The 12,572-nt window shown below is 36.8% G+C and overlaps 1 long non-coding RNA gene and 1 pseudogene across 2 annotated transcripts in view; one reads left to right on the top strand and one right to left on the bottom strand.

The window, feature by feature from the left end:
• Positions 1 to 286: 286 nt before the first annotated feature.
• LOC132025131 (uncharacterized) overlaps positions 287 to 12,572 on the top strand; it is a 50,095-nt gene continuing 37,809 nt past the window's right edge. For both annotated transcript variants that reach the window (XR_009406428.1, XR_009406427.1), the window contains exons 1-2: positions 287 to 343; positions 10,206 to 10,285. This is a non-coding gene — a long non-coding RNA (uncharacterized LOC132025131). The remainder of the gene's footprint in view (positions 344 to 10,205; positions 10,286 to 12,572) is intronic.
• LOC132024918 (eukaryotic translation initiation factor 3 subunit M-like) lies at positions 3,426 to 4,040 on the bottom strand (annotated as a pseudogene).

Below are 12,572 nucleotides of genomic sequence, written 5' to 3'. Positions count from 1 at the left end.
AATTTAAAAAAGGACTGGAGTCCTAAAATTGGGAGTCGAGGAAGAGTCATAGGAAGATTATTTGTTGCTGTGATTGTGATACTGTTTTTTTTATCCCATCGCAGGGGTAAACTGGGCAACCAGAATAACACGTACACATAGGAAAATGTGAAGCAATGATACATTCCACTCCAATCTAACTTTTCCTTACCACCTGTTCTGGAGCACAAGGTGGGGCATGATTACAAAATGTTCAGTCAACACCATTTATATATATTCCACTTGGGTTGGTCTCACTTGTTAGGAATGATGGAATATAAAGGATGATGAGCAACTTCCACAATTCATAATTGGAGGTTCCCAGGTAATTCTCTTAAATTTCTACTTCAGCAAAGTGATGGGGGGAGGACAACGTGGTGGGGGGGAGAGGGCTGGAGAGGGGACAAGAAGTGACTGTGGGTAGAGTAGGAGTACAAGCTATGTGAAGGCGGATATACCCTAATTCAGCAACCAGGATTCCTGAGTTCTCTACCTCCTTCTGCTCCAGTCAGCAAAGCTGGACTGGGAAAATCATTTCCCTCCTCTGAGCTTTGATGTTCTCATCTGTGAAATGTATTGAATTGATTAGCTTTCAGAGTTATTCCCTGAGTCTGATGGTCACGTTTATTCCTGAAAACAGTAATTGTTGAAAGTGAAATTTTGCCTACCAACCCTGTGAATGGTTTGTAGCTTCCTTCAGTAGGATTGAACTGCCACCAGAGTGCCACATAAAAGGGTGAGCTTTCTAACTGGAGCCTTTTGGTCAGTCAAGTTGAGCCCTGTGTGTACACATACAGAGATATTTCGGACGGCTGGGTATTCCATGTTTTGCTAAGCTTCCTGCCCTTCCTTTGCTCTCCTGCTTCCTACATGTCAGATTTCTACTTCCTTTTTGGTCACTGTGTGTGTAGGACTTCCAGCCCTATCAGATTGGCTGGGCATTTTAGGCTGTGTTTTCGCAGTCCTGCCAAGATCAGCATGGTCATTTACCTCTGTTTATTTTCCCTTCCCAGACATCAGGTGTTGTCTGCATTCCAGCACCCCCGCAAAAGTACTATCTCCCTTAGTGAGGCTGCAAGGCCTCTGATTGTTGCTAAATTTGGTGGACTTGGAGTCGGACCAGCCATCAGAGGCACCCATGAAACAGCAGCCCATGGCGTTTGATTTCTCCAAGTTTTCAAAATCTCTGCAATAGCAATTGAATGACATTGTTTATTAATGTTTAAAGATTTTATTTATTTATTGGAGAGAGAGAATGAGAGAGAGAGCAGGAGCGGGAGTTGGGGGTGGAGTAAGGGAAGAGGGAAAGGGAAAAGCAGGCTCCCTGCTCAGCTGGGGACCCCACGCCAGGCTCGTCCTAAGACCCAGGATCATGAGCCTAAGGGAGACGTTTAACCAACTGAGGTACCCAGGTGCCCCTTGAGTGACATTTTAAATAAGTAGTTTTTATGAGAAAGAGAGGAGTTCATGGGAGGGACTAAGAGAAGAGAGGAGAGGAAGCTAAACTATAAGGGAAGGAATCCAGAGAAGAACGGACTCCTTCCATACTTCCTTCCATCACATATATGACAGATGACAGTGTTGTCTTTTAAGGATGTATTGGTCCGCTTTTTGATCAAACTACATTTCAACATTAAAAAATTAAATGTAGAGGCACATGGGTGGTTCTGTCTGTTAAGTGTCCTACTCTTGGTTTGGGCTCAGGTCCTGATCTCAGGGTCATGAGACGGAGCTCCGTCAGGCTCTGCACTCAGTGTAGAGTCGGCTTGAGATTTTCTTCCCTCTGCCTCTGCCCCTCTCCCAGCTCACATGCTCTCACTCTCTTTCTAAAATAAATAAATAAATAATTTTCAAGAATATTAATTTTAGATAGATTCTAATATCTGACATTTTGGCTACCCTTTGTAATGCATCAGGTTCTGCCTTACCTAAGGAATTTAAACCCTTTTCCAGAATCGTCTCCTGAAACCCAGGTCCTGGTAATTCATCTCCCTACTAAAGAATCTTCATTGGGCTCCTTGACCCCAGTATATTTTTCTAGTTTTGAATCAAACTGATTTTTTTTGTCTGTTTCCAGTGCTTTTCCACAGTAGCTAATATAGTTGAAAATATATGGTTTTCATATACTTGAGAATAGACTTACACATCCGAATTCACAAAAACACTGAAACTACTATTCCTATAGTTAGATTTTCACTTTAATTCCTTATGGAAACTATGTTGGATTGAGGCCACATATTTCTTAAACTAGATGCCTATCAAGTAAGTACCTGAAATCTGCCACAACTACTCTTATGCCCTCTGTATGAACAAATGAGGTGACCTGTGTCGTTTTCATCTGAACATTGTTGCAGAAGAAATAAAGAAAGATTATGTGGTTTGAGGATCCATTGACCAGCATCTATATCGATGACAGGAGGAAAAATGTGATTAAGTGAAGGCAAAGGATTTCTGTCTTGTAATATTAAAAATATTAACGATGGGGAGGAAGTAAAATACTGTGCACAGCTGATAATTATTGTAGAATTTGCTTTCCCAGACATCTTTTGTATCATGATGATAAGAAATACATATAAAATTATGAGGAAGGATTTGGAAGTGATTTGGCTCTCAATAAGGATAGAGGGAGAAATTTAATCAGGGCACTTATTATCATATATCAATATAAGCAATATAGGCCGGGAACAAATGGATGCTGCTGCTGATTTTCTGTGTTTATGGAAAATAAAAGCAAGGGAAAGAAAAGATGAAACAAAAAATGTTAGATGCCTACTATATGCTAGTCTCATGCTTGGCAATAACCTCATTTAATCTTTATACCAACTTCCCTGAAGGAGTTTCCAGTATCCTCATTTTACAGATGGGGAACCATAGGACGTAGAAGGTAACTGGTCCAGAATCCCACAGCCAGGGTTTTAGCTGAGCTCACCCCTCAGAGACTTTATTTTTTCCACATTGATCTCTTGTGATTGGTTTTGTTTGTTTGCTTGTTTTTTATTCAGTTAATTCCTTCTTGTTCTGGAGAAATTACACAGGATTTGATCACTGCTATCTGTGCAATTCCATGTTATAAGTTAGTTACCATTTTGAAATCATTTTAGCCCTGAATATTCAACAACTCATCAGTTTCAAGATGGCATCTTCATTATGCATGTATACATATTATTTAAAATAAAGAATATCCTTTTTCATTTTGGCCAAAGCAAGGCTAAGTTTCTTCCCCTGAGTTCTGACCGCCTGAATCTTCCTGTTCAGGTTTCTTTTTCTTTTCAGTTTATAATGTTTTGTTATGATTTAGATTTTCTCAAAGAACTATTTTATGCCATATGTGTGTGTGTATATATATATATATATGCTATTATATATATATAAAACAGAACAACTATTTTATAATTTATGTATAAACTTCATACATAGTGTAAAATTTCAGAAAGACTCAAAAGGCTCTTTTTCACTTTCTTCAAATTTTGTTTCCAGGCATTAAATGTGTCATTCAGCTGTTGCCATTGCTGTTTTCCAAATGTCCGATGTGTACCTTGAATGACAACAAGACCATTTTAGTTCTTACTGTATCAATAACAAACACTTCAACATCATTAGCTCCAATCTGAAGTTCTTGAAGCAGTGTATCTAAGAAATTTCTTTATTTTCCACTGTCATTCCCCTAAAAGTAAGCAGTCTCATTTTTGCTATATTCCGTTCATGTAATATATGAATATATATGACGGCTTTATTATTCTGATAAAACTTGACATATGACGCAAATCTAGTGCTCACAGAAATGGTTAAAAGAATGAATAAGTTCGTCTTCCCAAAATTTGACTGGTTTTAATGTAAGAAAATAGTCAAAAGATAGTCAAAAAGAAATGCATCTCAATCATTCAAGGCTCATATAATATACATGTGGGCATCAGCCCGAGCTGGGAAGTGTTGTCCTCTGTGTAACTTCCTACCAATTCCACACATGAGTGTATCAGCTGGATACTTACTGATATGCTTTTTCTGGAGAGCCAATGAACCATTCTCCTCTGGTCGCAAATGTACTGTTATCCATTGTTCAAGTCTGATTATTACCAAGTATGTTTATGGAAACATATTCTCTAGATGTAATAGACCTTTCATAATTTAACTTATCAATGTGAAGGAATTATGAAATGTCCTAGCAGCATTAATGTTGAATCAATTAAACATCCAAAATAAGCTATGGTGTTTCATGCTTTGGAAGATGAGAAGTGGTTACAGGCAAATCCACAGGGACAGAGCACTAAAATTCCAAAGGATGAGTAATCACTCCTAAAAACAGTATACACCTGGGGCGCCTGGGTGGCTCAGTGGTTTAAAGCCTCTGCCTTCTGCTCAGGTCATGATCCAGGGTCCTAGGATGGAACCCCACATTGGGCTCTCTGCACAGCGGGGAGCCTGCTTCCCTTCCTCTCTCTCTGCCTGCCTTTCTGCTTACTTGTGGTCTGTCAAAATAAATAAATTTTTAAAAAAGCCTTAAAATATATATATATATATATATATAAAGAATAGTATACACCTGTCTGAGATGCCGTATGAAAATATAGGACAATGGTTTTCTTAGAAGCTGTGAAAAGTTAAAACAAGACACCAACCAGACAGCTCTCCTAATACCAGATGCGTTTCAGGACTGGTATGTCTCTATTGCCTCAAAATCAAAAGTCAGAATCAGAACAAATTACAATTAATTATTACCACTATGATCCTCCATCAAGAATCCTTTAGAAGGATAACATTTCTTATAACTGCTAGATTTCTGAGTCAAAGATGATGAAAATCTCATTTTTTTTTAACATACCATGCAATTCTTTTACATCTTAGAGAATATTTGGACAAAAATTTGGGAAATAGACACATGAAATATTGATTCTTATTTCTGGTGAGTAATCAGGTTAACCCTATTGGTAGAATGAGGTTGAGATAATTAATAGGTGGATTTGCCAAAATGAGTAAATGAATCCGTTACAATACATTATGTCACAATCCTATCTCTGCTACCATCATTTTAAAATAAAAATAACATTTAACAAGTTCTGTGCCCCGAAGTTGAAAATAGAATGTTATAGAGTTGTCATTATTTCTTCTCTGGGAAGGATTGTGACTGATAAGATAACTATTGCCTAAACTATTTTAGTATGTGGAATTGGCACAGATAAATTCTCTGCTCTATGTACTAATTACAGTAATTTGATCATTATAATGATTATAATTTCATATTCACTTTATATGAGATAGTCTCTTAACACTGCCTGTCACATCATAGTAAATTTGCTTGTAAGATTCTTTTGGGGGAAACTATTATATCTTATCAACAATGTCTTTAGTGACTTAATTATGATATGCCTTCAGGATTTTTATAACACCTTCTTGTAAAGCCTGTTTTCTGAATGAGATTGCTATATTTCTAAGAGCTGTGTCAAGATACTGTTTTAAATAGTTACCTGCATGTCTAATATATTTATGAGAAAAATTATTGAAAACAACCTGAAATTTCAACAAGGAGGTACTTATTAAATTAATAATGGCATGTCTCTGTAATAGAATATCAGATATTTACCAAAAAAATGAGGAAATGCTGTGTACTGATTCAGACAGATTACCAAGATATACTCTGGCATGAAAACAGCAAGGTACAAAATAGTGAATATAGAACATATTTTTTTAATATAAAGTAGGGTGTGTGCTCAACCACTCAGCATCAGCATCAGGGAAATACAAATCAAAACCACAGTGAGATACCACCTCACACAGTGAGAATGGCTAAAATTAACCAGTCAGGAAATGACAAGTGTTGGCGAGGATGCAGAAAAAGGGGAACCCTCCTATACTGTTGGTGGGAATGCAAGTTGGTGTAGCCACTCTGGAAAACAGTATTGAGATTCCTCGAAAAGTTAAAAATAGAGCTACCCTACAACTCAGCAGTCGCACTATTGGGTATTTACCCTAAAGATTCAAAGGTAGTGATCCTAAGGGGCACGTGCACCTGAATGTTTATAGCAGCAATGTCCACAATAGCCAAGCTATGGAAAGAACCTAGATGTCCATCAACAGATGAATCAATAAAGAAGATGTGGTTTATATACAATGGAATACTATGCAGCCATTAAAAACTGAAATCTTGCCATCTGCAACAACATAGATAGAACTAGAAGGTATTATGCTAAGTGAAATAACAATCAGAGAAAGAGATTTATCATATAATCTCACTGATATGAGGAATTTGAGAAACAAGACAGAGGATCATAGGGGAAGGGAGGGAAAAATGAAACAAGAAGAAACCAGAGAGGGAGACAAACCATAACAGACTCTTAATCTCAGAAAAGAAACTGAAGGTTGCTGGGGGGGAGGGGCGTGGCAGGGTTTGGGTGGCTGGGTGATGGAAATTGGAGAAGATGTGTGGTATGGTGAGAAAATAAATTAAAATAAAATAGGGTGTGCGTGTATGTGTGTGTGTGTGTGTGTGTGTGTATCTCCATATCTATATTTTCTTGCATTTTCAATCAAGGAAGACTCTGGTAGAACAGATGGTTTCCTGAGGGTGAGGGTATGCATGGAACTAGACGAGTGGTGAATGGGGGCTTAAAGACAGACTTTCACTGTATTCCTTCTCTTAGATTCTCTGTTGGTGACTCCTGGGGCAATTAAAATTTTTTGATATTCACTCTGCCCACTATATCAAACTTTCTTTTGGATTTTGAGTCATATATATGAAAGCCTTTACTTGTTGTCATTTTATACTTATATAACTTTTGCAATTAAGTATTTGATCCATTTGTAATTCACTATGGTGCATACTGTGAGAAACAATGGTTATCCAGTTGTCTCAGCATTATTTATGAAGAGACTGTCATTTCCCTATTGATGGACCTGTTACCTGTTCACATGTTGAAGTAGCTCAGTTTCTTGAATTTTCTATTCCATTACATCGGTTTGTCTATGTATATGCTCCCATGATTTAGTTACTTCGACTATCTGTTTTAAAATTTATAGGTTTGGTTTTCCCTCATTGTTCTTTTTCAGAGGTTTTCTGGCATTTTAAACATTTTTAAATAAAATCTTCCAAAAATTAGATTGTCTAATTGAAAATGTTGACATTTATTGTGCTAAATCTATCCATTAACTTAAGGAGAATTGATAACATTCTGATGGGGAGTAGTTTTCCAGTTGGTTCTTTTGGACTTTTCAAGTGTATAATCATATTACTTGCAAATAGTGATAATTCTACCTTCTCCTTCCCATTTCTCTTGTCTCTAATTTCTTTTTCTCATCTAATTATAATGATTAGTTAAATATGCTCCTAAAAACTCTGCAAAGACTCACCAAAGGAAAGGTTTTAACAAGAGAATCTGGGTGAAATTCTTAACCCATTTATACAAGGCATTGTTTTGAATAACTGTTTTGGCTACATCAACATGACCTGTTAGTTAGAGATTTTTTCTTGATGCCTTATTTCTAAGAAATGAGAAATGACTTCACTTGTTATTAAAACCATCTTCAGTATAGTAAACTGGAGCTTTCCCTAAGGGCTAGTTTACAAAGAATCATGATTCATCTGACATACTGTAAGGAAATATACATAGACAAAAGAGAGATTTTAGCAGTTGACTGGTTAATCTCTCTTTTCCCCCAAGCCAGGTATATTGGAAATGATTGAAGTAAAATGTGTGGTTTACATCCTACTCCCCAACTCCTGTATGTTTGAATTCAACTCTCATATTCGAACATAGTCACGCCAGGTTTAAGAATGATCTTCCTCAACTATGGTAGCAAGATTAATTGTCTAGTGTGTTACATGATGATCTGTATATTTTATATTTATATCTAAAACTTCAGTAGCCAACCCATGGCTGAATTTAGTCCCAGTATGAAACAAAAGATATTTGACAACTGAATGGAAAGGATATCAACCAAACTAAAATTTGCTAAATTTAGGGATTTTTCATTCATGAGGTGAAGTGTTAGTAAATACTTTTGAAAATCCAAGGCTAGCATTGCCAGTCAAAAGACTGGATTTCCACAATCAAAATTCACAAATTTTCTTACAGACATTTACCTTTAGCATATTTTCGAGATGAAGGAGTTCGTTATGAAAGGAAAGGAACAAAGGGAATGACCAAAGACTACCAAAGTTAAACAGGACACGGTATAGCATTGATACAGACAAATTACACACACACACACACACACACACACATCCCAGGAGAGCCTCCTTACAAATCAATAGTCACTTGATTTACAAATCAAGTGTCCCCTTAGCTTCGAGGGGCCACAAAGGCCCATGCTCTTTGAGGATCCCTGAGTTTCGAAGGAATTAATCTGCTTTGAACCTCTTGATGCTCCTTTCTGGACCAAATAAATATCAGTAAACCTGCCAGAAAACAAGAAAACAAGCTCAACATAAGTCTTCCCAGTTTTGTGTTCTAACAGTCCAATCCTCTATCTAGTGTAGTTGAGAAAAGAGAAGTGGCCATTTGGGAAGACTGATGAAAGTTGACCCTAATTCTAATTGCCACGTTTAGCTAAGCTAACGCTAACTTACAGGTCTACAGGAAACAGGCAGGGCAGAGCATCCATTCAGTCATGGAAGTCCACCAGCATATGTCACCACCATTCCCCAGTATGAGTGTTTTTTACCTACTATGTCTATCAACTTGGTAACACTGAGGCCATCTCTCAATATCAGAGAGTTTACATTTTGACCTAGACTTCCAATGATGAATAGCGGGTGATTTCTACCAGGTGAAAATCTTATTTATCTCTCCTAGGCTGAGGGTAAAAAAATCCTGAATGAGAGCCAAAAGACACATGAACTAGATTATATGTACTCAGAAGAATTTGTAAATCAAGTGACTGCTGATTTGTAAGGAGTTTCTCTTGATGTGTATACGTGTGTGTTTTGTGTTTCACTTGTATATATCAATGCCATACGGTGCCAGGTTTTGTAAATTACCAAATATATAGTCATAACCTATTGAAAAGACTAAATACTGGCTTGGAGGCATTGGCTGAACTTTACCATTTTTCTTCTTATAATTAGATTTTTTTAAACTTAGCCCCACATACCGCTACTTTTAGCACGATGCAGCAGGGTCTAGTTAAGTTATGCTATATGCTTTTCAATTAAACCATAACTTTCACATGTGCATTTTGTTGTGCTCACTCAACATTAAATAAATGGATAACACCTGAATAAATTCATAGCCCCAGAGTACACCAATTCTTGGAACTAATTTACCAGTGAGAGGTTTTTCATTTTTAGTTTAATCAAGAGTGTTACTGAATTGAGGTAAAGCAGAAGTGACTTAAGTACAATCTCTGCAAACAGGTAATAATAAAATATATATAATAGTATTTATGACTGGTTGACCCATTTCTCAACCCATTTAAGTCTGGAAAGATATGTAATAAATTTGAGTCCAGTTTATGTACTTGGACTATTCATATATACAGTAAAGCTCTTTCATAAAGCTTCTTATCAGGGGAAATGTCTTAGAAAGGAAATGGAAAATTATGGGCATGGAGATAGTACATAAGATTTCTAGCCTCCCATTTTACCATTATATCTCCTTATTTGTATTCAAAAACACAGCTACTGACAATGACACTGTACATGCGTGTAAAGTGTCAAGGAGACATATATCCTCAGCAGTTGCTGGAACGCCAAGAACTCCGTGGCCTTTCCCTACCGCTGATGTCATTTTTCTTGTAGCTGTTTCTTGGGAAAGCTCAGTGGCAATGACAATAAATATGACATTCCTCATTTTTGAAAGCTTTCACACTTGGTTAGGTATTTAGTGTGGGGACTCATACAAAGAAAGCATTGAGTGAATATTGCTTAATGATGATCACTCCCTGCCAGATAAAATGAACCATTCTGCATGAAGCAGGTGCTGATAAATTGATAGAGACTGTGTAATTCTGAGAAAGATCTAGATTTTTCAACTTCCGTCTGTGAACCACTTGTCTTATAGGGTTCTTGACAAAAATAAAAATTCCTATCTCATACCTAAGACCCTGTGATTTAGAACCTCTGAGTGTAGGAATTTTCATTTTTAACAGTTTTTCTGGTGATACTCCTGTATTACAAAATTTGACAACCACTACCCATTCAATCTTGGATTCTTGGAAGAGTAGTTCTAAATACGTACATGTGCATTTTCATCTAGATCACTAGAAAGGAAGACTACAGAGAAGATGATTTTCAGTATTGGATTCTGAATTCGTGATTTAAGTGGTCAAAATAACAGTAAGTACCTAAAGTCTTAAGCAATGCCTGTAAAATTCTTAAAAACTCAGCAGAAAATTGAACCATTTCCAAAGGCAAATATCTGGCTTTTGAGAAAGATCTGGGATTAAAAAAAAAAAAAAAGAAATATATATATATATATATATATATATATATATATCAGTAAGCTTCATAATAAGTGAACAAAGAAACGTTTTTGTTAGTTCTCTACTGGAGAGGTCAGGAAGAAAAGACAACAGATGATATAGAGCACAACTTTTTACTTACTTACCATGAGCAACAGGAGAATGTGTACAATGTATATGGAGCTGCAAACATTTTAGAAATAAGTATAAAATAAAATAGCATAAAATTACTTCTCAAATATAAAAAGCAAAGGCAAAGCCCCAGTAAGAAGGTCTGGGATGAAAGAAATGTTCCTAGCATGGGGGGGGGGGGGCGGCGACTGGCCATAGCTAGAATTCAATTCACATCAAGAAGGAATGCATATACTGCAGTGCCTCCAGGACAGAAAGCAGAGCTTAAGTAATAAACAATTTTAAAATATGGATGCTTTGTCTGATAATGACGAGCTTTGGTCCCAGTGTAGGTGAGAGCTTAGGACACAGGCACTGAGATGGGAATGGTAAAGTCAGATCTAAACTGGTAACTGTGCTCAAATGCTTAAAGAGATAGCATAAGAAAAGGGATTAGCCTTATGCAAGGTTTGAAAATAAAACCTGAAGACCAAAAGGTAAAAATAAGAAAACTGAAATATGAAGAAATTTTCTAAAAAAAGAAAAAAATTCAGTGAAAGCCCTTCTACAAAGAAATAGGAATGATTGTTTAAAGTGCTGTCATCTTGGAAGCAAGAGGCTATTTGAATAATCATCTAGGACATTGTAGGAGAGTGCTTCTCAAACTTTAATGGGCATATGGATCATGTGAGGATCATATTAAAATGCAGATTCTGGTTCTGGATCTAGGGTGAGACTTGAGTTTCTACCACATCTAGCAAAGCTCCCAGGGAAGCCAATACTGCTGGCCCATTAGAGCGCATTAGACATCAACATTCCAAGGTATTTTCCAAATCTAAGAATCCAGAATGGATTTACCTTGTGGCTCTGTCACTTTCTGTGTATTTGTGGAACTAGTTCCTTATCTTTTCTTTGTCCCAGATTTTCTCATTTGTAAACTGGAAACAATCAGAATTTTGCCTTGTAGGAATGTTTGGAGGATTTGGTGAATTAATGGACATAGAGCAGGCAGGAGAGAGTCTGACACATAATAAATAAATCAATAAATGTCAGCTTTGATTATTGCTGCCATTTTTATAAAGCTAAAAAGTTGTGAAATACAGAGTGCTTTGGCTTTTTCGGATTTCCATCTTCGCTGATGTAATCAGATTGTTTGTCTGGAACTGAGCAAGGATGCCTTAAGAGTTTCTCCTGCTCACTGCCAGATAGAACTCCAGTTGCGGCCTAAAGTCATTTTTAGGTTTTGCTAAATTCCAAAGGAAATGAAATCTGAAGTGACTCCATTATGCAAATAATAGTAATGTTGAAGGAACAGGGGAATGAATTTCTAGAGACTGAGTTTTCAGTCCTGCCTCTAATTAACCATGTAAACTAATTGTATTCTCCCAAACCTAACAGTCTCACAATGCAAGAGAACATGTGCTCCTTTTTACTGCTGACTCAAACCCCCAGGACATCTTTCATGGATTGGTGATTTAGCCATAGACTTCCAAGAAACAGAGATTGCCATCATTCTTTGGGCCTCACATGCTCTTCTGGACTCTAAGTTATCCACTATGCCGTCCATTTCCTCTGATTTCTGGCTAAATTTCCTGTTCCTAGTGATGAAGAACTATTGGCACTCAAGCTAGCATCAAAGTCAAGGACTGGAAACCCTACCTAATGGGTGACTGTGGCTTAATGGAAATAATAAGACTTAAAAAAAATTTTTTTTTGTACACCTTACTCCCCAAATGTCTTAGCGAATTAAGAAAAAAATCTAAAATTTTAAATGAACATTTATGGCTCACTTACTCTGTCACTTCCAAAGTGCAGTTTTAATCTAAAACATAGTTTTACTTGAATGATATCCAGGAAATAGAACAAATATATGGTAAGTCATCAAGTACTTTTTGAATTCCTACCATACTGTGGCAATGTGGAGACTATAAGAAGTGTAAGCCACTGGAGTTTAACATATAGCTAAGAGGATACTACTTACATATATGGAAAAGTTAGAGTCAATTCAACATGGAGATGAGCAGAACTAGCTCTGGGGGCCACAACCTGCT

The sequence above is a fragment of the Mustela nigripes genome, chromosome 9 (genome assembly GCF_022355385.1).
Source record: "Mustela nigripes isolate SB6536 chromosome 9, MUSNIG.SB6536, whole genome shotgun sequence".
NCBI classification, from domain to species: domain Eukaryota; kingdom Metazoa; phylum Chordata; class Mammalia; order Carnivora; family Mustelidae; genus Mustela; species Mustela nigripes.
The sequence above is the reverse complement of the archived record's forward strand: the minus strand, read 5'-3'. Positions and strand labels throughout refer to the sequence as shown.